Source organism: Miscanthus floridulus, chromosome 17 (genome assembly GCF_019320115.1).
Source record: "Miscanthus floridulus cultivar M001 chromosome 17, ASM1932011v1, whole genome shotgun sequence".
Classification (NCBI taxonomy): domain Eukaryota; kingdom Viridiplantae; phylum Streptophyta; class Magnoliopsida; order Poales; family Poaceae; genus Miscanthus; species Miscanthus floridulus.
The window spans coordinates 75,889,244-75,896,428 of record NC_089596.1 but is presented as its reverse complement, the minus strand read 5'-3'; the positions used below and the strand labels follow the sequence as shown (position 1 = coordinate 75,896,428).

The 7,185-nt window shown below is 45.5% G+C and overlaps 1 pseudogene; it reads left to right on the top strand.

The window, feature by feature from the left end:
• Positions 1–3,074: 3,074 nt before the first annotated feature.
• Positions 3,075–6,394, top strand: LOC136515813 (uncharacterized; annotated as a pseudogene).
• The last annotated feature ends 791 nt before the right edge of the window (positions 6,395–7,185 follow it).

Genomic DNA, 7,185 nt, shown 5'->3' with positions numbered 1-7,185 from the left:
ATACCAATTGAAAGGTCCTTTATGGTTAGAGGGGGGTGAATAGCCTAATTAAAAAATCTACAAAACACTTAGAGCAATGTATTAGACACCACAAGAACTGATCCCAACAATTGGTTAGAGGGGGGTGAATAGCCTAATTGAAAGGTCCTTTATGGCTAATAGGTATCACACACCTAGCCCAACAATTGGACGCCGCAAGAACCGATCCACAAGTGAAGGTAACTCAATGACATGAGCAATGTATTAGAGCTACCTTATGACTTCTTCGTCGGGGAAGGTGCAATACCCCTCACAAATCATCGGGAGATGGCCACGAACAATCACCAACTCGTGCTAATCCTCCTCCGCTACTCCAAGCCATCTAGGTGGCGGCAACCACCAAGAGTAACAAGAAAACCACAGCAAAACGATCCCTAAGTGCCACTAGATGCAACCACACAAGCACAAGCACTTGGAATCACTCAATCTCACTTTGATTTGCACTATCAAACAAGGAGATGAGAGGGAGGGAGTATTGCTAGCTCAATGGAATGTTTGGTATGTCAAAAGGTCAAGAGAGTTCCCATAGAGCTGGCCAACAACTATTTATAGACCCCCTCCTCAAAACATACCCATTGGGCATTTTCACTGGGCAGTCTGCGTGAGCACCGGACGCGCTGCACGGGGCACCGGACGTGTCCAGTGCACAGCGTCCGGTACAGCAGAATGTGCCACATGTCCTAGCCGTTTGAAGTCGACTGTTGGTGTGCAATGGCTCCTTCAGTGCGCTTACTGAGTTTGCATCGGACGCGTTTGGTGCGTTGACCGGACGCGCTTCACCTCAGCGTCCGGTGCAACTCAGAGAGGTTCCAAACATGTCTTTTGACAACCGGACACATCTGGTCTACTTGACCGGACACACTCAGCGTCTAGTGCGTCTGTGCTAGCTCTTCAGCAGTGCCAGCATCGCGTCTGGTCGCGCCCGAGGGGCAGCGTCCGGTGCGCGCGGCACAGAGCCCTCTTCGCCTAGGGTTTGCCACCGGACACGTCCGGTCCCATGGGGGCACGTCTAGTGCAACTTGTTAGAGTAAACAGAGGCTCGGATAATGCACCAGACGCGTCTGGTCCCACGGGGCCAGCGTCTGGTGCTTACCAGTGAGCACCTTTGCACCATTTCTTCAACCCTTTTGCAAATGTGCCAACTCCACAAGTGTTCCGCCATATGTGTGAGTGAGTTAGCATTTTCACAATCATTTTCCAAGGGTGTTATGTTAGCACACTAGGTCCTAATGCATATGCATGTATGACTTCACCTAGTGGCACTTGATAACCGTATTCACCGAGATTCTCCCCTCTTAATAGTACGGCTATCTATCCTAAATGTGATCATACTCTCTATAGTGTCTTGATCACCAAACCAAAAATGGCTTCTATTGTTATACCTTTGCCTTGAGCCCATTTTTGTTTTTCTCTTTCTTCTATTCCAAATGTGAAGCACTTGATCAACATCTTGTGGTCATCACCATCTCCATTCATCATCTAGCTTCATCACTTGGATTGGACCATTCTAACTTATCTACACACTTAAGCATAGGATTAGTCCAATAGGTTTCATCAATTAACCAAAACCAAACTAGGGCTTTCAATCTCCCCCTTTTTGGTAATTGATGACAACCTTTTCACAAAGATATTGAATTAAAATCTTTTGGATTCATGTTACTTGCCCAAGCATTTTATCATGTGTAAAGGATATGGACAAGTTGCATAAATCCGAGTTGGTAGCATTAGCTCCCCCTACATATGTGCTAAGAGTTTAGATTGAAAGCTTGCACATATGCATGGATATAAATTGTGGGAGAGTGAATGACTACCAAATGATGCTAAGGTGTAAAGAATGGACCTTTGAAGTGTGATATCAATCAGAGTTGCCAATATACACCATCCTTAGCACCATGGTTAGCTAGATACCACTTGAAAATATCAAAAAGAACTAGAAACCTCATGAGATCAACATTAGAAGCAAGGCTCTAGTACCATTTGATTAAAAGGACAATTATATCTAGCTACCTAAGCATGCTAGTATTCAAATCATCACTCAAATCTTATTACTAGCATACACCACACAAGCATGAATCTTGAAGTTTACAACTTGTGCAATGAAAGCAACCATATGTAGTGCACATACAAATGCAACAATCAAGTTTATGAGCTTGCTCCCCCTACTTGTGTGCTCAAGATTTTAATTGATGACAACCTTTTGTCATGTCTCTCCCCCTTTGTTAACTCTCCCCCTTGTCTCCCCCTTTGTCATATTACATATTATCTTTGTGACTAACTTCTCCCCCTTTGTCATGAATTACCATAAAAGATATGGCTCAAATTTTAGGTGGAGTTAGTCAATTAATGAGATTGCGGACTAGAGGGTGAATACCATGTGTGATACCACTTGAGGAAGTTATCTTGGTGCAAACCACTTGAGATACCACTTGTGATAGATTGTAGGGGTGAATTAATAGCTCAAATGGTTTAAACTAGACAACATGTATAAGATATTTAAGTCGGTTTAAATCAATGACAAGCTTCTTCATACATCTTACAATGGTTATCTTGTCAATGTTGAATTAAACACTTGATACATGTTAACTAGATCAAACACTAGGTTAGCACATTGACATAAGGCATCATTTCATAAGAGATCATCAAATGAAAGGTGACATTGCAATTGAGAGTGTTGGCACCGATGATCAACTTGCCGACATATTCACCAAGCCACATGATGAGAAGAGGTTTTGCAAGATTAGGAATGAATTGAACATCCTTGATTTCTCCAATATGAGTTGAGTTCACCCCTCTCAAGCCATTCCTTGAATATCTATATGACATGCCTCTCCTTCAAGCAAAAGCAAGGTAAATGTTGTTTGGCATGCATACATCCTTTGCTAAGGACTTGATTAGTGCATCTAGGCATACCATGTAGTTTATTAGGCTCATTCATGAAATTCAAATGAATTTAATGTTACAAATCCCCCTATTTGTCCTCACAGAGATTCCCCTTGGCCCTCCTAATCTCGCGATCTGTTTCAAGCTAGGTCACCATGTCCACCGCTGCCGGCTTCCCCAACTGGGTGATGCTGGAGCCCATCGTGTTCCGCAGGGACGACGACAAGTCTTTCCCGGACGAGAGCAAGGCGCTCGTCAGGGCGTCCGGCACCACCTCCTGGGAAGCCCAATTCTGTTTCGCATTCGACCTCGCGGAGCCCCCGTCCATCTCCCGCATCTTTGCGCAGCTGCCGGGCTTTCTGGGTCCCAGCAAGGAGAGTCCCTTAGAGCATCTCCAACAGATGTGGTAAAATAAATAGCCAAATTACATAGTTTAGCTCTTTTGTAAAATATAGAAGTCCTCAAAAAAGAAGAGTTTTCCAATAGACTTGCTATTTCTCATCTTGTATATTAAAAAATTGCCACGTCACCAACTACCATGGGCCTATTCCACCTGCCGATTGAAATTTTGTACGATCTATTCCTTTGGAGTCGTCTGCAGCAACGTCATGGTGGCGGTTGTGCTCCTTCGCGTCAATAGAAGATCGTCGCGTTCTGGGCTCCTGGCGGCAACATCGTGTGTGCATCACCAGCACAAGACGCTGATCCTGGTACGTGGCGACAGGCTGCTACTACCCTGTACGTGTTCACCCAATATAGCCTATTCAATCTCCTATGCACAAGACGCTAATATGTGCCACTGCTGGCCCTTCACCGAAGAGCGCGGCAACGCCGCGTGTCTTTCTAGTCCATACCTATACAAGGTTAGTGTTTTTCCCATCTTAGATGTCTAGCCTGGATATAAAAGGTTTTCTCCCTAACTGAAATAGTTTGCTTATGTACCCAGTAGCTCTGACAGGTTGCCAATTATTCCTGTCAATATTTTCCCTACTTCTACAGTTCAAGGTCAATCTCAAAATGTGAACCTAACTACAGCCTTCCTCATATTGATGTTTTTAGTTGCCATAGACAACTTCAGCTTCAATATATGGTTTCTTTTAAGAGTGCCTCCATATGTATTCAGTGTTAGTATGTTCTGTTCCCATGTCACCATCCTCAAATAAAACACATTCCCAGCTCCCCCCTTCCCTTTAGGCTCATATGCTACTTTTCCAGCTATATTTGGATATGCCAGTTCTTTTTAAAATGTATGCAAACAATGTCCATATTTTTAGGGTCTACAAAAACAGACTTCCACAGGTCAACTGCAGTTTGAGACTGCTAAATTTGGATCTGATAAACAAATTGTGAAGTACATGGTTCTCAGAGTCTTTTGCTTCCCTCATTGCAAAGTGTCATTGATATTTCACTGCTGCCTCACTCTTACCATCATGTATTCATACATATAGATATCCATATACAGTTATAATGTGTACAACATGACACTTTATTCGGAGTACATCATGAGCAAGTTTCATACTGTTCTAATCTCAGCTAATACATGTTCTCCACATTTTAGAAATGATGGCAATGACATTCTTTTAATAGTTCAGTAAAAATATTTTGATTCTCTTTTGTGCACACAAAGGAATACAGGAGCCAGCTATTTCTGCCGAGGTTTCAAAGTGAAAAGGAGCCAAGCAGCACCACCCCACAGTGCCACGGTCAACCCTACTCTCACTGTCTGCTCGCCGGTACTAGAAATGCTCTCCAACATTGGCCGATAACAGCTCCAGGCCTGCTACTAATATGCACATTTTCTATTAGTAAAATGCCAATTCTGCTACAGCATATTCGTGGTATGTTTCGCTTGACAACTATTGGTTCATACATTACAACTCTTTGTTAGTGTGTATTCCTTTGATTCACCCACGGCCGCTGCCTTCTGCATAAAAAAAATTGCTGCCTTCTTGGCTGCGATCGATTTGCAGATACTGGGGGGCGAGGATTTTAGGCCAACCAAATTCGTAACCTTTTGAGAATCAGAAATATATAGATCTTTGATACGCAGTCCTGAAACTAAAACAGGGTGAACAGGGTGCGATGGGCCGATGGTGGTCTCGACGAAATCAGGACAATCAATTAGAGTAATAAAACACATAACACCTGAGATAAGCGGAGGAAATCAAATCATAGAACTTGAGCAGGGGCACCATACCGGAGCACACGTCGAGGAATGGATTCGATGCAGTAGCAGCAGCACTGTTGGGTGGAAGGACCCATCGTCGCTGGCCTCCTTGTGCCGTATTCTCCAACCATGGCAGCACCGGGGAGTCCTGCTGCAGTTGGGATCTCCCATCCGCCTGCTGCTCCCATCCAAACTGCTGCTCCCATCCACCTGATGCTGCTCCAATCCACCTGGTACTCCCATCCGCCTCTTGTTGGAATAAAAGGGCAGCGTAGTTGGGATCTCCCATCTTAGATGACGGAGCCTGTCCATGAGGACGCTGCGACATCAGGGCGAATAAGGAAAGGGCGATTCAGAGGGCCAGCGAGTAGCAGCTTCCGTGGTGCGGCGGTGGCAGGGTCGGCGAAGGGGAGGAGGCGATGGACGAGCTTGGGAGTTGGGAATCGTCGAATGGAGCGGGTTGGGCCTTGATCCCCACGATGGGAGAGTTCAGTGCGCGGGCGGGAAGCTAGTTTCTGGCGCACAGGAAGGATCGCGCGTGCGGGGCATCCACCGTGGCCAGCTATTTCGGAAGATGGCGAGCCAGGTTCGCTTGCTATCTATGCCCAACGAGATTTCAGGGATAGCATACTTGCTATTATACAAAACCAAATAGGATCTGATGGAGTTCAATTTTTCCTGTAAAAATCTAAATATACCATACAGAACAAGGATAACATATCTCTTGGAGATGCTCTTAGCCATGTTGATGACCCACCGCCATCTCGCCCTGTTTCGCGTCGGTACCACGAGGCCATGTCGGCGTCAGAACTTCTTCATCTACAGCGCCGGCAAGCCTTCCTCGCTCGAAAAACTCCCCACTTGCACCCAGGATTTGGAACGTGTCCTCCACGATGGCAGCCCATCTCATCGCCCTCCTGAAACGGGGAAGATGTCGCTCTTGCAGAGTTTCAGATCCATGGGCCTCTTGTGCCAAGGCGAGGAAGAGTTCGCGGTGGCGGAGCTGCACCTCTACCCGGACAAACGCAAGCGTAAGGTCTTCGCCGACATCTACTTGTTCTTGAAGTCAGCTGGCAAATGGACCTCTTCGCGTTTACCCATCCTCCACAGTGACGATCCGGATGATGCCTGGTAGCTCTGCATCTGGCTGACCAACACGGTCATCCCTGTCGACCGCTGGCTGTGCTGGATTGACTACGACCGAGGCATCCTCTTCCATACGTGTTTGGGGCGGCGGCTATCGTCTCCTTCCTCCGCTTCCCTCTGCACAAGTTCTCTCGTACTCCTCCCGATATCAGACGGGAATGAAGCAGCAGGATAGAAAATTGCTAAAATAGGACTCCCAAACATGTGCCTTTGCTAAAATAGGACTCCTAATGTTGGCTTTGCTCAAATATGACTCGAAACGTTGTCACTTTGTTATAATGATATTTTGACACTTTTAATCACATTTGTCATCTCAAATACATGTATTTTGCCTTGAGCTGCCTATTTTGCCCTTAGGCCTTTAAAACACATGTATAGGTGGGCTGCTGGCCGTTGCCTGGGCTGGATGGCCGGCCGCCTGGCCATGGCTTGGCTGGCCATGGCCTGGGTTAGCTGGCTGCCGCCTGGGCATGGCTGGCCGTGGCCTGGGCTTGCTGGTTGCTTCCTGTACAGTGTAGTACGTACTGCATGTACAGTGTAGTACGAAACAAACAAGATTGCCTCGTATACGTACTGCATGCATGCATATATGCATATATATACAAGATTGAAATAGGAAAATGATGATCCAAGCAATATATAAAACACATGAATTTAGGACAAACAAGTTCATATCATAAAACCATGATTCTAGCAGTTACAAGTTTATCGCATAAGACTATAATTTAGTTTAAAACAAGATCCAAGTCATGAAATAAATCATGAGCAGTTTACATCTCATCACACAACTAAAGTAATTCATCCAATGTGTAGCTTCCTCTTCGGTGTCATCTTCTTGAGTGCTCCAGCGGTAGGCATCCTCACGGGACTATTGGTGTCAACTTGTGAAGATGTGCCTTCCCCTAATAACGTTGCAAGCATGCTGCACATAAATTCAATACCGTCTTAGTTGA